This window comes from Callithrix jacchus, chromosome 16 (genome assembly GCF_049354715.1).
Source record: "Callithrix jacchus isolate 240 chromosome 16, calJac240_pri, whole genome shotgun sequence".
NCBI lineage: Eukaryota > Metazoa > Chordata > Mammalia > Primates > Cebidae > Callithrix > Callithrix jacchus.
The window spans coordinates 27,799,191-27,818,019 of record NC_133517.1 but is presented as its reverse complement, the minus strand read 5'-3'; the positions used below and the strand labels follow the sequence as shown (position 1 = coordinate 27,818,019).

The window sequence follows — 18,829 nt, the reverse complement described above, 5'->3', positions numbered from 1 at the left end:
AGTTTATAAATTTGAAAGCCCCACACCTGAGGGAAAATTCAATTCAATGAAATGAAATTGATGGAAAATGACATTTCCCTTTTAACCATCATGCTTCCATCTTGAAGAGCAGATCATCTAAATGCAATGCCTTAAGATTAGCAAAATCTTAACTATTTTGTCTTTTAACCTAAAAGAGAAATTGGTTGCTCCATTCATCACTCACCAGACCAAGACATTCCTGCAAGCAGCTGATTATTTTTGCATAGTGAAAGAGGCCCAGAAAGATGGACTTCTCAGTGTGGAGTGTCGATTTCAGGCTTAGATGAGATATTTAGCACCCAGGGCACAGTGTGAAGAGCGCAGGCAGGCCAAGAGGCTGCAGACACTTAGCCGGCTCAATGATCCATGTGCCGGGTTTAGTCCTGATCACAAGGATCCATCTACTAAAGAATTCACAAGTCTGACCAAGCACAGAGGAGGCCAAGATTAAGTTCTCATAGTCAGGCTTTGAACAACATTGATAAAGGTAAACTTTGAACATTATTCTCTTTTAGATGCTCTCTGATTGGCATTATTTTGTAGCATTGTCTTTAGATGTTCATTTTTAAAGCTGGCGTTTGAGATGAGCTACAGGTCACTTGGGATGATATTAAAAAAATTCCATCTTGATTGGCAAGTTTGTGCAGAGTTTGGGAGAATTTGAATATAGAAAAGCCCTACCCAGAGCTGCTCACAATTTTCTTCTATAAACACACACACTTTACTTTTCTATACACCTACTGCAATGGAGAAATAGTTCTTACAATATGATGTGAATTTCATGCAAAAGTTTGATAAAAATTTTGAGCATCACTTGTGTGCAATCATTGAATAAGAGAAAATCCTTGCATTCAAGCAGTGGTTCAGTGAGAAAATCAACCATTATAATTACAGTGAGAAAGATACGCAAAAAGAGTGTGTAAGGTAATTTTGTCTAGTCTCAGAATTGAATGGATACTTTCTAGAGAAAATGCTGCTTGAATTGTGCCTGAATAAGTAGTTCTTATCCAGGAAAGAAGGGAGGGTGGTCAGAGAGTATTTCTAGTGAATGGAGCAAAATGAATAAAACCCCAGAGTTATGAATAGAGAGAGAGGAAACACAGCAGTGTGTCCAGGGAGTCACAAGCAGGTGAAAGCATGACAGGGCATAGTGAGAGGCTGGAGGGGTGGAGGTGGAGGCTGGGCCATTATTTGAAGCAGGTCATGGAGAACATTTCAAGGCTCTGGTCTTAATCCTTAGGCCGTGCAGGAGTCGTGGGAGAGTGTTCAGTGGCAAAGATGTCTTTAAAAAGACGTGGCTGTGGGGAGAAAGGATTTGAGGCAGAAAAAGCAAAATAAGAAAACCATCAAGGGAACCATTGCAGTAGGAGAGAGATGATGAAAGATTGAACAAGACATCACTGTAAGAATGGAGAGATGGGAGATGAATTTGGAAACCATCAGGAACTAAAATCAGTAGGATGTGGGAAAGTGAAGGGAAAAGTTGAGATGATGAACCCAGCATCTGAGTAACTGATGGGCTGTAATGGAAACAGAGCTTACAGGACAAACAGACTTAGAAGAATGTAAGTTTAATTATGGATATTTCACGTGGGAGCTGCACAGGTGAAGATGTCCAGGAAGCAGCTGGATCTGGCCTTGAGAAGTATTGTCCAGGTCAGGGCTGCTGCTGCTACAGATTCGAAGATCAACAGCCCAGAGAGAGAAATTAAAACTGTAAAATGAGTGGGATAACCGAGAGAGAATTTGTGGAATTCAGAAGCCCATGGCCAGAGATGGCACATAAACGGGAGGTCCACAAAGGACAAAAAAGTATCCATCAGCTCAGAGAAGAGGCAGGAAAGCATGGGGATTGAGGGATGGCACTGGGGGTAAGCTTTAGAAAGAACTAGTGGGATTGGAGAGATTCTGATCAAGAGCTGAGTCAGGAACAAGACTGGGAGTTCTCATTAAAGGTTTAATTTTAACAGCCTTCTCTGATTAGATATCCTTAAGTAGTAGAGTAAGCTTTAACCCACCAAGTGGCAGTAAGTCAGTTTGAGAAACATGTTGACTTGTTGGCTAAGTCATTTGTATCAACTAGCACTGTGTTCTCCAGTAACAATAGCTACTATCATACATGATTATATATAAATTAATTGAAAGTAAATCAAGTGAAAACTTAGTTCCTCGGCAGCACTAGTCACAGTACTTATGAGTAGTCATAGTAGCACCAACGCACTTCAAAAGCTTAGTAGCCACATTTGGTTATGATTTTAGTGGCTACCATATTGAGCAGCATAGATATATGACAGGAAGTTCTACTGGGCATTGCTAATCTAGAAAATAATTTTTTGGTCTGTTATTATTGCCCAAGGAAGGAGCCATGCAGTCAAAATGCAGCTCACCTGTAGGTAAATTAAAGTCGTGGTCTCAGAAATTATTCAGTTCTATATTTAAAATATAAAACATTACAGTATTAGTACTAGAAGACTCTGAAGACTGAAATTATTTGCCGCTAATCACAGGAAATTCCTATTTAGCAGTACTGACTAAGGTGATTTCCTTTGCCTTGCGTGTTCAGAGTTGATAAAATGTGGATATGCTGCCATCATGTGGTGGATTGGGGAAATTGAACTAAGCACTTTTGCATTTACTTTCTCAAAATCCACCAAATGACCCAAACCTTATACGGACCAAGGGACACTTTACTCTTAGAAAAAAATATTTTACCATCATTAGTCCAAACCAATGGTCTCAATTAGTGGCATAATGTGAGATGTCAGTGGGCCCCAAATACTGTTTCATTGAGGAAGAAATGTAGGCTAAAAAGTAAAAGTATCTCCTTAATTTGTGTTTTTAAAGAAATCATTCTTCACATTGGAGAGTAGTAATGTTAGCTTCTACTGATAAGCAAACATTAGTAATTATCACAAAACATTAAAAAAATAACTATCATAAAAACGACTTAAAAGATGAAGGTAGGAATTCACTACAAAGCTCATTTCCTATGGTACTTAATACTGTCTTTGATAATAAAACCATGGTTACCATGGTGATGTGGTTTGGGTCTGTGTCCCCATCCAAATCTCATGTTGAAATGTAATCCCCAGGGTCAGGTATGGTGGCTCACAGCTGTAATCTCAGCACTTTGGAAAGTAAAGGCAGGTGTATCACAAGAGGTCAGGAGTTCCATACCAGTCTGGGCAATATAGGGAAATAAAATCATATCTCAAAAAAAAAAAAAAAAATAGCCTGGTGTGGTCACACACCCCTGTTGTCTCAGCTACTCTGGAGGCTGAGGTGGGAGGTTTGCTTAAAGCTCCAGGAGGTGAGGAGACTCTGTCTTAAAAAAAAAAAAAAAGAAAAGAAAAGAAAGAAAAGGAAAAGAGAGAAAATAAATACCCAAGGTAAAGTCTTGTGGGCAGTGATTGGATGAGGGAGGTGGTTTCTAATGCATTAGCACCATCCCTCTGGCGCTGTTCTCGTGATAGGGTTCTCACGAGATCTGGTGGTTTAAAAGTGTGTAGCACCTCCCCCTCACTCTCTTGCTCCGGCTCCAGCTGTAAGATGTGTCTGCTTCCCCTACACCTTCCACCATGGTTGTAAGTTTCCTGAGGCCTTCCCAGAAGCGGAAGCCACTATGCTTCCCATACAGCCTGCAGAATTATACACATTACCCAGCCTCCGGTATTTCTTTATACCAATGCAAGAATGGACAAATAACACACATGGGGATGCTGGCCAGGTGGAGGAGGCTGCTAGCCTGGCTGATTCAAGCATGGCGAGGCCAGCTGGCACATTGCTTAGGGATATCAAGTGTCTGCTTAATTGGCAGCAACGTGCAAATGGCTAATTCATTTTTTTTTTCTCTCTCTCTCTCTGGGTGTGTGTGTGTGTGTGTGTGTGTGTGCGTGTGTGTGATCCCAAATAACTGTTATAGTTGGTTTTTCTGACTTGGCCAACCCTATAATAAAAAATAAATTCTCAGCTTTGCAATACGAATCTATAAGAGTCATTAAATAGTCAACCAGTCTACAAGAGTAGCGGTGAGAACATAAGGAGAAGGGAAATGAGAAAGAAAAGCAAAATATAAAGGTAGGAAGAAGCTACTTAGGAAGAGCTGAAAAGCTGTTATTCTAAAAGTGACCAGAAGGTAGCAGCAGAGCTGTGGCTAAGACGGCTCGCTCTTTCTAATAGGAGGAACTGAAACAGGCGCACAACCGATTCTCTTCATGATACAAAGCCAGTAGCAAAATCGAAATACCCATATTATAAGGAGAAATCTGCTTTCACCCTGACGATGACTGGTTTTAAGCATAATTTACAGAATTTACATATTATCTCTGCTTTAAAAAGGTGAGGGTGGTATGGGGCGAAAACAGGGAGAAAGAAGCCCAGCATAAGAGAAGATGGGACTATGTCCCCCCCAGGAGAGGCCGTCCTGGAGAAGAACAGGTTCCTATTGTATGTGGTTACATGAAACCATTCCAGGCGGCTCCGTGCATAGGGAAGCGCGACTTGAAAGCCATCTCTCATACAATCTGGGACGGAGGGACTGAGCCGCTCAGTGCTGGCGCGCGTGTCACCGATGTGCACACAAGCAGCTTGTATTAGGCCTGCTCCTGGCCAGAATGAGCAGCTCCTGATAAGGTGGTGCGGATTACGGAGGTGAAAAGCAGGTGGCAAGCAGGTGCTGAGGCAGATATCAGAACCGAGGTCCTCAGTCAGAGTGAGGAAGACATCGTTTTCAACTTGGGCTGCACAATAGGATCCTATGGGGTGTTTTAAAAGAAACACACCCATGATCAACCAAATCAAAATCTCCAGGAGCAGGGCCAAGACATCTATAGTTTTAAATTACCAGAAGATACCAAAGTGCAGGCAAAGTTAAAAACTGAGGGCTTGGAGTGGACGTCTAAGACAAGGAAGGGGAGAGGGAGCTGGGGCGAGGGAGGAGGCGGCAGCAATGCAGGAAGGAACTTTCAGGTGGGTCAGTGGTATTCAAAGGAGGTACACATTTTTAAACAAATCTGACCATTCATTTATTCATTTATTCACTGTTTGGTACAATTACATGATGCCCAATATTGGATTAAGCATTGAGTCCGTGCACGCAAATACGACTTGCACCAACCTTGTAAATATATGAGGACCAGGCTGCTGACAGTCAGGAAACCACTGCCTCATGGGGCAAAGTTGACTGGGTGGAAAGGCAAGTGCTGAGTGTCACAAAAATGCTAAAGATGACTTTTCTTGGAGTTAAAATGATACACACGCTATTTAAGTTGGGAGAAGGGTGGTTTAAGTTTCTTTAACAGCCCCTACTCACGACATTCTCAGCTGGTCCTGGGATATCCAGCTGCCAAACCCACACTCTGCAGAAGGGCCTATTCATTACCAGGGTCTAATCAAAACTAGGTTACCAGGAAAGGTTCAGTGAAAATACACAGTGAAGGTGTAGCAGGTTGGCCACTGTGGAGCCCCAGGAAAAGGAAGGGTCCTGATGCTTCCACTGAAGAAATGACAGATGTTGAACAAAAAGAATGCATGCAAATCACTTGTCAATACGACCTATACTTTTCATTAAGCGATTTGGGGCTGTGGGGATGATCATACTTAATTTTTTATTCATCCCTACCTATGACTCCTACTTCCATCTCATCTTTTCTCTCACCAACAAGAGATGTAGCGTTTACCCTCTGCTAAGATTCAGCATCTCAGGCCTCAGAGAGCTCACAGCTTATGGAGGGAGATCCTTGCACAGCTCCTCCAAACTCAGGAAATGGGGGGCTTCTACTCTCGCCAAAGATGAACTCTTCCATCATGCCCCCAGCTCCACCCATGAACCCGATTCCAAATCTTCAGCCTCCTCCAGGACCTGATCCATCCTCGCCCTTATCTTCCTTTTCTATGCACCCTCCTTCTCTATCGGTTTCTTCTTTTCACCATGAATGGATAGAAATATGTTTCCATCCTATGATAAAAACCCTCTGAACCTGTCTTCATCGTGGATCCCAACAAGCACCTCCCAGAAACCCCACATCACTCGTTATAAGAACCCCTGTTCTTATAATGCAAACTTCTTAAACCTTCTTGAAACTCAATACTTTCTTACCTTTACTTTCTTCTCTCTTATTCAACTCTCTAACTTTGCCTAATCTGTTTCCCATTCTTGTGTCTCTCAAATATATCCTCCACGTGGCAAAAAGGTGAAATTGCCCAACCTCAAATTTAATTTTTCCTTCCATATTTAAACCTGTTTGTCTCTTAGGATAGAGTCCAATTCTTGACCAAAGTGTATGAGTCCATGCCTCTCTCCCGGACCTCAATGGTGACACACCAGCAGTCCCGAACAGCCACGGTCCCCAGCACAGGCCATGCCTTGCCACATTTCTGTGCCTTTGTCCCTATTCTCTTCTCTGCCTGGCATTTCCTATCCCTTCCCCCTTCCCAACTTTGTCTGAATTTTCCTACACGTTCTTTAACACCAGGCTCAAGTATCACTTTGTCCAAGAGGTCTTTCCTGATGCCCCAGGATCTAGCTGGATAACTAAACTGAGGTCTATGTTTCTATAATACTCTAAGTGTATCTCTAGAATGCACGTACTAGCTGAGAGCCTAATTATCTGTTTGTGAGTCTATGTCATATTTAACTGCTTCTGTGTTTGTCTTTCCTTCCTGACTGGAACCTCCTTTACAGTAAGCAATAGAAGATTAAGAGTTTAATGATACATTGAAGACTCTAAACAATTGGAGATAATATTATAATAAATTACTCTGATTTTTAACATCATTTAAAATTTTTCTTCCACATCTATTTTAAATATCTGTCTAAATCTAAGCATCTTGCTAAATTCAAAAAGAGTTATTGTAATAGAAAAATTATGGAATGAATTAATCTAATTAATTATGGGACTAAAGATCATCCTGAAGAGCTGACTATAAAATCAGAAGTAAAACAAAGTGAACAAACTTTGGAAAATCTAACCACAAGTTTTAAAATATTAAGAACTTCAATACTTAAAGAAGCTTATTATTGTCACTAAATATTATGCCCAATGGTTAAATTTAAAAGTCACAATAAAATAAGTATTTTTGAAAACTATCAAGTTGATTCAGTTTTCAACTTGAAGCATATAATATGTGTAGATAATAACCAAGTGTCAAATTTACACATGTATCAAATAGTCTACATAAAATATTTTGGCTTTCTACAAGTGATTTATTCAAATATTTCAGGGAACATTTAATTTATGTACTATTAAATTGTTTCGGAGCATAGAAAGTGGTATGATTCACAACTCAGCCTAACAATGCAAACATACAAAGATATTTCTACCTGAAACCTTTCTTAGTGCCAAAACAAAAAAATAAAAGCAGAAAGCAAAAATCCCACAAGAAACATAGAAAACCAGGGAAGCCTCAGTTAGGGTTATTTAGAATGAAAGTCTCATTTACAATATTAGCTAACGGTATGCATCCATATATAGGAAATCACAAACCTCGACCATAATTTATGTATTTGAGAAAAACAGGGATGGTTGAATCCCTGGAAAGTCATTGGTGTGGCACCTCAGTGTTGGAGAAAACACTACAAATTTCTCAATTTTATCATACTGGCATTTAATTAAATTAAACGCCCATTTCTTAGAAATTCTCTTTTTCAAACTAGGTCTAGAATAATGGCCCTTTAGCAAAATAAAGAGTCTCAAGTATGGACTTTGAGTTTATATTTTCTCTATTTTTAGCAAAATATACAGTGGTTTCAAAGAGAAGAATTTGGTAAATTGTTTTGAAATCCAAACTGTTTACAATTATGTCATAAAGGCCCCACATTGTGGTTTGCAGTCTATTTATGGAAACAATTATTATGCTAGGTTGTGGCTCTTCAACAACATGACTAGATGATTAAAAACTTTGAGCCAGGTGTGGTGGGTCTCACTTGTAATCCAGCACTTTGGGAGGCTGAGGCGGGTGGATTACCAGAGGTCAGACCAGCCGGGCCAACATGGGGAAACTCTGTCTCTACTAAAAAATACAAAAACTAGCTGGACATGGTGGCAGGTGCATGTAATCCCAGCTACTTGGGAGGCTGAGGCAGGAGAATCACTTGAACCCTGGAGGTGAAGGTTGTAGTGAGCCCAGAGTGCGCCATTCAGGACTCCAGCCTAAGAGACAGAGCAAGACTCCATCCCCCTCCGCCAAAAAAACCTTTGTAATGATGTTCCTGTAAGCTATGTTTGTATAATTCTGGATTTAAAAAATATCTCTATAATGGCCTCTTTATAAAACTTGGTGAATATTTTTTCTAGAGCATAAAAAATAATTATATGAAATAAAAATGGAACACAATTTACTTAAGGTGACTTTAAAATTAGAAATATAAATTTTCTTTCTGTTACTTATCCTCCAGGAGTAATCCAATAGCAGTGGTGTTACCTTTGTTCCATGACATCGTTAATAAAAGACTATTAAAATATCTTAGGAAAATCTGATGAATTCTCTTAGTGATCCTTATTCTTGGGGTTTGAGGGTGATGGGTAATTACTCCCCTCCACAAAACAGCCACCGGCCCCAAATCAAAACCAGTTAAGAAATAGAACATATTAGGGAGGTGAAAAACAAGTTTATAAATGGATAAAGCTTCCTCTGTGATATGAGGACATATGAGGCTGCCAACTCACTTCCTCACTGAAGTTTACTTTCCGAGCACAAGTGAAGGCCACTTCTGCTGTGGGCAGAGGCGGAAAGTACAGTTGCAGAAAGTAGGGGCTGGCAGCAAGTACAGTTGCTCGCTCCTGCCACATGTAATATTATCAGTCAGTTCGCACATAAGTTCCACAGAGCAAATCATCACTGATCGTTAGATGGTTGTACTGTTTAAGAGTTACGTTTAACTCATGTGATTTAAAAGAAGAAAACAGAAAACAATGATGGCTTAAGCAAGAAGGAAGCTAATTTCTCTCTCATGCAAAACACATCCAGAGGCCTGTAATCCAGGCGAACTTTGCAGGTGCATTAATTATCCAAAGTCTGGCTTCTTTCTGTTTTTGCTCTGCCAGGTATCTTCCCCATGGCACAAGATGGTTTCTGAAGCCCCAGCCATTACATGAGATTTATATTAAATGCTGAAGAAAGGAAAAAAGAAGTGGAAAAGAGCATTTTCATGCTGCTTATTAAAGAAATTTTCTCAAAACAGCGCATGATAGTTCTATTTTTAACTTATTTGCCAAAACTCAGTAACATGGCCATCACTTGCTGCCAAGGAGGCATAAAATGTTGTCATTTGTCAGTGTTCAATTAGTACTAGGGCCATAATAGAAAGCAAAAGGGGGAGGATGTATTGGGGGCAACTGAAGAAGTGTTGAGACTACAACAAGCACTGTCTGATGCCAACAATGAAATAATGAGATAGAGTAGTTTAAACCAGGATAACGGTCTTGTTGAAGACAATCTGAAACTTAAAATGCATATTGAAGACCTAGAAAAAGAGAAGTCATTACTGAGTCAAGAAAAAGAAGAACTTCAGATGTCACTTTTAAAATCAAACAATGAATATGAACTACTTAAAAGTGCAGCTACAAGAGACTAAGTTTGGATTCAGAATTATATAGTTTAAGACTTAATTTGGAAGCAAAGGAACAAGAACTCAATCAGAGTCTTAGTGAAAAGAAAATCCTGACAGCTAAGATAGGAAAATTGGACAGACAGAATCAAGATGCTAAAATCCACATACTTCTGATAAAAGATAAGCTATCAAAACAACAAAAATGAAGGAGATGACATCATCAGTAAACTGAAACAAGATCTAAATGATGAAAAAAAGGAAGTCCATCAACTTGAAGGTGATAAAATGGACATTACTAAAGAGTTCGATGTACAAAAAGTAACAGTACTTAAACGTGAAGTGGCCCTAGATGATTTACGTTTAACCAAGCAGAAACTTGAGGACAAAATAGAAGATTTAGTAGATCAGCTAAATAAACACACAAAAAAATGTAAGCATCCAGAAGGAGAATGTGGAACTTAAAGAGCATATTAGACAAAATGACGAGAAGCTTTCTAAACTCAGGAATGAGTCTCACTTTTAAATCAACTCACTCTTAAATCAAGACTCTAGTAGTGATTTTAAGGACAACTTAATTAAAGAAAAAGAAGCCGTAGTTAGAAACTTAAAGCAAAGTCTTTCAGAATTAGAGCAGCTCAATGAAAATTTAAAGAAAGTTGCTTTTGATGTCAAAATGGAAAATGAAAAGTTAGTTTCAGCATGTGAAGATGTGAGGCATCATCTGGAAGAATATATTGCTAATAGAAATCAGCTTTCTCTTGAAGAAAACACCATTGTGGAGATTCTAAAAATGGAAAAAGGAGAGACAGAAGCAGAATTGCGTCAGCCTAAGAAGAAGCTATTGTGTGTACCTATGCAACTATCTTGCATGTTCTGCACATGTACCCCAAAACCCAAAATGCAATTAAAAAAAAAAAAGAAGAAGCTATTGGAAGAAGCAAACGAGCATGAGAAAACCTTGGAGAATTGCCAAATGCATGTCACTTGATTACCTCTGCCTTGCAGCTGGAACATGAGCATTTAATTAAACTCAATCAAAAGAAAGACATTGAAATAGCAGAACTCAAAACGAATATTGGACAAATGGATACTGATGATAAAGAAATTAAGGACATGTTGTCATCTAGTCTAGAAGAGCAGAAGCAAATGACACAACTTTTAAAGGAGAAAGAAATTTTTATTGAAAACCTTCAAGGAAAAAGTTCAAAGTTGCAGGAGGAATTGGATAAATATTCTCAGGCCTTAAGAAAACATGAAATTTATCCTTTGCAAACAAGCAAGCAAGTACTCAGAGATTTTGTCACCACCAGGCCTGCTTTACAAGAGATCCTGAAAGAGGCACTACACATAGAAAGGTACAACCAGTACCAGCCATTCCAAAAGCATACCAAATGCTAAAGAGCATCAACAAAATAAAGAATCTGCATCAACTAATGGGCAAAACAGCCAGCTAGCATCAAAATGGCAGTATCAAATTCACACATAACAATATTAACCCTAAATGTAAATGGGCTAAACGCACCAATCAAAAGACACAGACTGGCAAATTGGATAAAAAGCCAAAACCCATTGGTGTGCTGTATCCAAAAAACCCATCTCACAGGCAAGGATACACAAAGGCTCAAAATAAAGGGACGGAGGAAGATTTACCAAGCAAATGGAGAGAAAAAAAAAAAAAAAAAAAAAAAAAGCAGGAGTTGCAATTCTCATCTCTGATAAAATAGACTTTAAAGCAACAAAGATCAAAAGAGACAAAGAAGGCCATTACATAATAGTACAAAGATCGATACAACAAGAAGAGCTAATGATTTTAAATATATATGGACCCAATACAGGAGCACCCAGATATATAAGGCAAGTTCTTAACGACTTACAAAGAGACTTAGACTCCCACACAATAATAGTGGGAGATTTTAACACTCCACTGTCAATATTAGACAGATCAACCAGACAGAAAATTAACAAGGATATCCAGGACTTGAACTCAGACCTGGAACAAGAAAACCTGATAGACATTTACAGAACTCTCCACCCCAAATCCACAGAATACACATTCTTCTCAGCACCACATCACACCTACTCAAAAATTGACCACATAATTGGAAGTAAAGCACTGCTCAACAAATGCAAAACAACTGAAATCATAACAAACAGCCTCTCAGACCATAGTGCAATCAAGTTAGAACTCAGAATTCAGAAACTAACTCAGAACCGCATAGCTTCATGGAAACTGAACAACTGGCTCCTGAATGCTGATTGGATAAATAATGAAATGAAGGCAGAAATAAAGAAGTTCTTCAAAACCAACGAGAACGAAGACACAACATACCAGAATCTCTGGTATGCATTTAAAGCAGTCTCTAGAAGAAAATATATAGCTATAAGTGCCCACATGAGAAGAGTGGAGAGATACAAAATTGACACCCTATCATCAAAATTGAAAGAGCTAGAGGAACAAGATCAAAAATACTCAAAATCTAGCAGAAGACCAGAAATAACTAAGATCAGAGCAGAACTGAAGGAGATAGAGACACAAAAAACCCTTCAAAAACATCAGTAAATCCAAGAGCTGGTTTTTTGAAAAGATCAACAAAACAGACAGACCACTAGCCAGACTGATAAAAAAGAAAAGAGAGAATAACCAAATAGATGCAATAAAAAATGATAAAGGGGAAATCACCACAGATTCCAAAGAAATTCAAACCATCATCAGAGAATATTACAAACAACTCTATGCACATAAACTAGTAAACCTGGAAGAAATGGATAAATTCCTGGACTCCTGTGTCCTCCCAAGGCTAAACCAGGAGAAAGCTGAAACTATGAATAGACCAATATCAAGGTCTGAAGTTGAGGCAGCAGTTAAGAGCCTACCACATAAAAAAAGTCCAGGTCCAGATGGGTTCACAGCCCAATTCTACCAGACACACAAAGAGGAGCTGGTACCATTCCTTCTGAAACTATTCCAAATAATCCAAAAAGAGGGAATCCTTCCCAAATCATTTTATGAAACCAACATCATCCTGATACCAAAACCCGGCAGAGATCCAACAAGAAAAGAAAACTTCAGGCCAATATCCATGATGAACATAGACACAAAAATCTTAAATAAAATACTGGCAAGCCAATTGCAACAGCACATCAAAAAGCTTATCCATCATGATCAAGTAGGATTCATCCCGGGGAAGCAAGGCTGGTTCAATATATGCAAGTCTATAAACATAATTCACCTCATAAACAGAACCAAAAACAAAAACCACATGATTATCTCAATTGATGCAGAGAAGGCATTCGACAAAATTCAACAGCCCTTTATGCTGAAAACCCTCAATAAACTCGGTATTGATAGAACGTATCTCAAAATAATAAAAGCTATTTACGACAAACCAACAGCCAATATCATACTGAATGGGCAAAAACTGGAAGCATTCTCTTTGAAATCCGGCACTAGACAAGGATGCCCTCTCTCACCATTCCTATTCAATATAGTACTGGAAGTTCTAGCCAGAGCAATCAGGCAAGAAAAAGAAATAAAGGGTATTCAAATAGGAAAGGTGGAAGCCAAATTGTCTCTATTTACAAACAACATGCTAGTATATCTAGAAGACCCCATCGTCTCAGCCCCAAAACTCCTGAAACTGATAAGCAACTTCAGCAAAGTCTCAGAATATAAAATCAATGTGCAAAAATCACAAGCATTCCTATACACCAATAACAGACTTAAAGAGAGGCAAATCAAGAACAAACTGCCATTCATAATTGCTACAAAGAGAATAAAATACCTAGGAATACAACTTACAAGGAACATAAGGGAACTCTTCAAGGAGAACTACAAACCACTGCTCAACAAAATAAGAGAGGACACAAACAGATGGCGAAGCATTCCATGTTCATGGTTAGGAAGAATCAATATCATGAAAATGGCCATACTGCCCAAAGTAATTTACAGACTCAACACTATCCCCATCAAGCTACCATTGACTTTCTTCACAGAACTGGAAAAAACCACCTTGAATTTCATATGGAACCAAAAGAGAGCCTGCATAGCCAAGTCAATTCTAAGCAAAAAGAACACAGCAGGAGGCATCACACTACCAGACTTCAAATTATACTACAAGACTTCAGTAATCAAAACAGCATGGTACTGGTACCAAAACAGAGATATAGTCCAATGGAACAGAACAGAGGCATTGGAGTCAACACAACATATCTACAACCATACAATCTTTGACAAACCTGACAAAAACAAGCAATGGGGCAAGGACTCCCTATTTAATAAATGGTGTTGGGAAAACTGACTAGCCATGTGCAGAAAGCAGAAACTGGACCCCTTCCTGATACCTTACACTAAAATTAACTCCAGATGGATTAAAGACTTAAACATAAGACCTGGCACCATAAAAACCCTAAAAGAAAATCTAGGCAAAACCATTCAGAACATAGGAGTAGGCAAGGACTTCATGACCAAAACACCAAAAGCATTGGCAACAAAAGCCAAAATAGACAAATGGGACCTAATCAAACTCCACAGCTTCTGCACGGCAAAAGAAACAGTCATTAGAGTGAATCGGCAGCCAACAGAATGGGAAAAAATCTTTGCAGTTTACCCATCTGACAAAGAGCTGATATCCAGAATTTACAAAGAACTCAAACAGATTTACAAGAAAAAAACAAGCCCATTCAAAAATGGGCAATGGATATGAACAGACACTTTACAAAAGAAGACATACATGAGGCCAACAAACATATGGAAAAATGCTCATCATCACTGGTCATTAGAGAGATGCAAATCAAAACCACATTGAGATACAACCTCATACCATTTAGAATGGCGATCATTAAAAATTTCTGGAGACAGCAGATGCTGGAGAGGATGTGGGGAAATAGGAACACTTCTACGCTGCTGGTGGGAGTGTAAATTAGTTCAACCATTGTGGAAGATAGTGTGGCGATTCCTCTAGGACCTAGAAATAGAAATTCCATTTGACCCAGCAATCCCATTACTGGGTATATATCCAAAGGACTATAAATCAGTCTACCATAAGGATACATGTACACAAATGTTCATTGCAGCACTGTTTACAATAGCAAAGACCTGGAACCAACCCAAATGCCCATTGATGATAGACTGTACTGGAAAAATGTGGCACATATACACCACGGAATATTATGCAGCAATAAAAAATGATGAGTTTGTGTCGTTTGAAGGGACACGAATGAATCTGGAGAACATCATTCTCAGCAAACTGACACAAGAACAGAAAATGAAATACCGTATATTCTCACTCATAGGTGGGTGATGAACAATGAGAACACATGGACACAGGGAAGGGAGCACTATACACTGGGATCTATTGGGGGGAATGGGGAGGGACAGCAGGGGTGGGTAGCTGGGGAGGGATAGCATGGGAAGAAATGCCAAATGTGGGTGAAGGGGAGGAAGGCAGCAAAACACACTGCCACATGTGTACCTATGCAACTATCTTTCATGATCTGCACATGTACTCCACAACCTAAAATGCAATAAAAATAAAAAGAAAACATAAAATTTTAAGACAGACCATATGGGAAAGGGACAGAGGTCTTGGATCCATGAAAGAAGAAAATAATCATCTCCAAGAAAAACTGGAATGGCTCGGGGAACAGCAGAGTAAAACTGCACCTGTGGCTGATCCCAAAATCCTTGATAGTGTTACTGAACTAGAATCTGAGTTATCTCAACTGAACATTGATCAAGGATCATCTTGAAGAGGAAACAGAACACTATCCAATGATAACTGAAGGTCAAAACCAGAGTAAGATGCGACTACTTCAGTCTTTACAAGAGCAGAAGGACATGGATGAGTTGAGACACCAGCACACGCAAAGGAACGCCACGTGCACCCAACTCTGTTTAGAGAACAGTGAGGAAGTTAAGTGTTTGCAAAAAACAATTGAACCAATCAAAACCCAGCTTTATGAAGAAAAGTAGAAGATTCAAACAGGTAACTCTGATGTTTTTCAAGAAACCGAAGTTCAGAGCCTTAATATAAAAAACGGAAGTAAGCATGATTTATCTAAAGCTGAAATGGAAGGATAAGTGAAAGGAATCAGAGCGAGAACTGGAGACTAAACTTATAAATGAAAAGAATGTAGCTTTAACTGAACCGATTGATCAGTTGTCCAAAGATGAAGTTGCTAAACTAAATCAGATCATTCAGCAGAAAGATTTGGAGATACAAGCTCTTCAGGCTAGAACCCCTTCAACTTCCTATAATCAAGTTATTGTTCACCTTCAACAGCGAGTGCAGGCCTATGAGAAAGAGAACAGCTATTCACTGTTCTGAATAAGAAGACTACGGAAAATACCCATCTAAAAAGAAAGTATCACAAAATGATGGATACAGTTGCTGCCAAAGAAGCAGCTCTCATCAAACTGCAAGATGAAAATCAAAAATTGTCCACTAGATTTGAAAGTAGTGGCCAGAATTTTTCACGTATCATTCGAGAGAAAGACATCGAAACAGATGCACTAAGTAAAAAATGTCAGACCTTATTGGCAGTTTTACAAACATCCAGCACTGGTAATGAGGTTGGAGGTGTTAATCGTAATCAATTTGTGGAGCTCTTACAGGAACGTGACGAGTTAAAACAGCGAGTAAAGAGAATGGAAGAGTGGAAACAGCAGGTGATGACCACAGTACAAAATATGCAACATGAGTCCGCCCAGCTTCAGGAAGAACTTCACCAACTTCAGGCACAAGTTTTGGTTGACAGTGATAATAACTGTAAATTACAAGTGGACTATACTGGCCTGATCCAAAGTTATGAGCAGAACGAAACCAGACTCAAAAATTTGAGGCAGGAATTAGCATAAGTTCAGCACAGCACTGGGAATATTTGCAATACCAAGGATTTTCTTTCAGGAGAACGTGGTATTATTTCACCCCAGCTGTCTTCAGCGTCATTGCTGACTCCCCAGTCAGCAGAGTCTCTTAGAGCAAGTTAAGTCTGATGTATTGAATGAATCTTCTGAATTGCTACAGCAAGAGCTAGAAGAGTTCAGAAAATCACTACAGGAAAAAGATGCAACAATTAGAACGCTCCAGGCAAATAATCAGAGATTGTCTGATTCAGTTGCTGCCACCTCAGAGCTAGAAAGAAAAGAACACGAAAAAAACTGATTCAGAAATTAAGCAGCTAAAGGAGAAAAAAGATGTTTTGCACAAGTTACTTAAGGGAAAAGACACCTTAATCAAAGTCAAAAATGATCAATTACTTTCTTCCAATGAAAATTTCTCTAACAAAGTAAATGAAAACAAACTTTTGAGACAGGAAGTAACAACCCTGAAGGAGAGAATATGAATTCTAGAGATGGACACTGGCAAACTAAAAGGAGAAAAGGAAAACATAGTAGAAAAATCCAGAGAAAAGGAAACAGAATATCAACCATTGCAAGAGACTAACATGAAGGTTTCTATGATGCTGCGAGAAAAAGAGTTTGATGCCATTCAATGAAGGAGAAGGCTCTTGCTTTTGAAGAGCTATTGAAAGAAAAAGAACAGGACAAGACTGGGGTGTTAAATCAGCTTGTAAATGCAGTTAAATCAATGCAGGATAAGATAGTTGTGTTTCAACAGAAGAGAGACCAAGTCATGTTGTCCCTGAAACAAAAGCAAATGGAAAACACTGACCTACAGAATGAGGTTCAACGTTTACATGACAACAAATTTCAGTCAAACCAGGAGCTAGAGAGATTGCGTAATCATCTTCTAGAATCAGAAGATTCTTATACCCGTGAGGCTTTGGCCGCAGAAGATAGAGAGGCTAAACTAACAAAGAAAGTCACAGTATTGGAGGAAAAGCTAGTTTCATCCTCTAATGCAATGGAAAATGCAAGCCATCAAGCCAGTGTGCAGGTAGCATCATTGCAAGAACAACTGAATGTAGTCTCCAAGCAAAGGGATGAAAGTGTGCTGCAGCTTTCTGCCCCTCAGGAACAAGTAAAGCAGTATGCTGTGTCACTGGCCATCCTGCAGATGGTACTACAGCATTTCCAACAAGACGAACAAGCTATGTATTATTCTGCTGAGCTAGAAAAGCAAAAACATCTTAGAACTGAATGGAAGAAAAAGGAGGAACATCTGCAAAGAACAGTGTTATCATTACAGGAACATTTGGATGAAGCAAATGCTGCATTGGATTCAGCATCAAGACGTACAGAACAAATTGAAGAACTTAGAAAACAAAACAAGGTCCGACCAGAAATGCTGGTGATGTACAAAAGAAATTGGTGCACTTGGCAGACACCTCAGAAGGAAAAGTGGACAAAGTCCTAATGAGAAACCTGTTCATTGGTCATTTCCAGGCACCGAAACATCAGCGTCATGAAGTGTTATGGCTGATGGGGAGCATCCTGGGTGTGAGAAGGGAGGAGATGGAGCAGTTGTTTCATGACAGTTATGGAGGTGTTACCAGGTGGATGACTGGGTGGCTCGGAGGAGGATCAGAAAGTGTTCCCAGTACACCTTTGAAATCAAATCAGCAATCTGTGCCTCATAGTCCTTTTTCAGAACTTTTTGTTAAATTAGTAGAAACAGAATCTCATTCATCTGTTCCACCACCAAAGCTTTCTGTTCATGATATGAAACCTCTAGATTCACCGGGAAGGAGAACACTAAATACAAATGCACCAGAAAGTTTTAAAGATATAGCAGAATCCAGGTCTGGTAAAACTATAGATGTAAATCCATTTTTGGCTCCCAGCTCAGCAGCTGTGCCTCTTATTAACCCAGCTGGACTTGGGGACTTCTATGTGGTGAACCCTGACATCACGTTTTGAAACTCATCTCAGATGTTTGGCCCACACTTACACCTTTGCCAGTGTTACCTGGTAACAGTGCTGGAGCTGCACTGAAAGGCCTTTAAAAGCAGAGGATTCAGCCAGAGATGATCTAGCACTTCAAATAAACCATGAACACTATACGTATGTACTTTATCACAAAATGGCCTTTTGCAAAAAGTCATTTATTTGTTTGTAGATGTGCTTCCTCTGAATTTAATATAAATATTCCTATTTTTGGGAGGCCGAGGCGGGTGGATCACGAGGTCAACAGATCGAGACCATCCTGGTCAACATGGTGAAACCCCGTCTCTACTAAAAATTACAAAAAGTTAGCTGGGCACAGTGGCGCGTGCCTGTAATCCCAGCTACTCAGGAGGCTGAGGCAGGAGAATTGCCTGAACCCAGGGGGCGGAGGTTGCAGTGAGCCGAGATTG

General features: G+C 39.4%; 1 pseudogene; it reads left to right on the top strand.

Annotated features, from left to right (window-relative positions):
* Positions 1–1,632: 1,632 nt before the first annotated feature.
* LOC100398656 (thyroid receptor-interacting protein 11-like) lies at positions 1,633–18,508 on the top strand (annotated as a pseudogene).
* Positions 18,509–18,829: the final 321 nt, after the last annotated feature.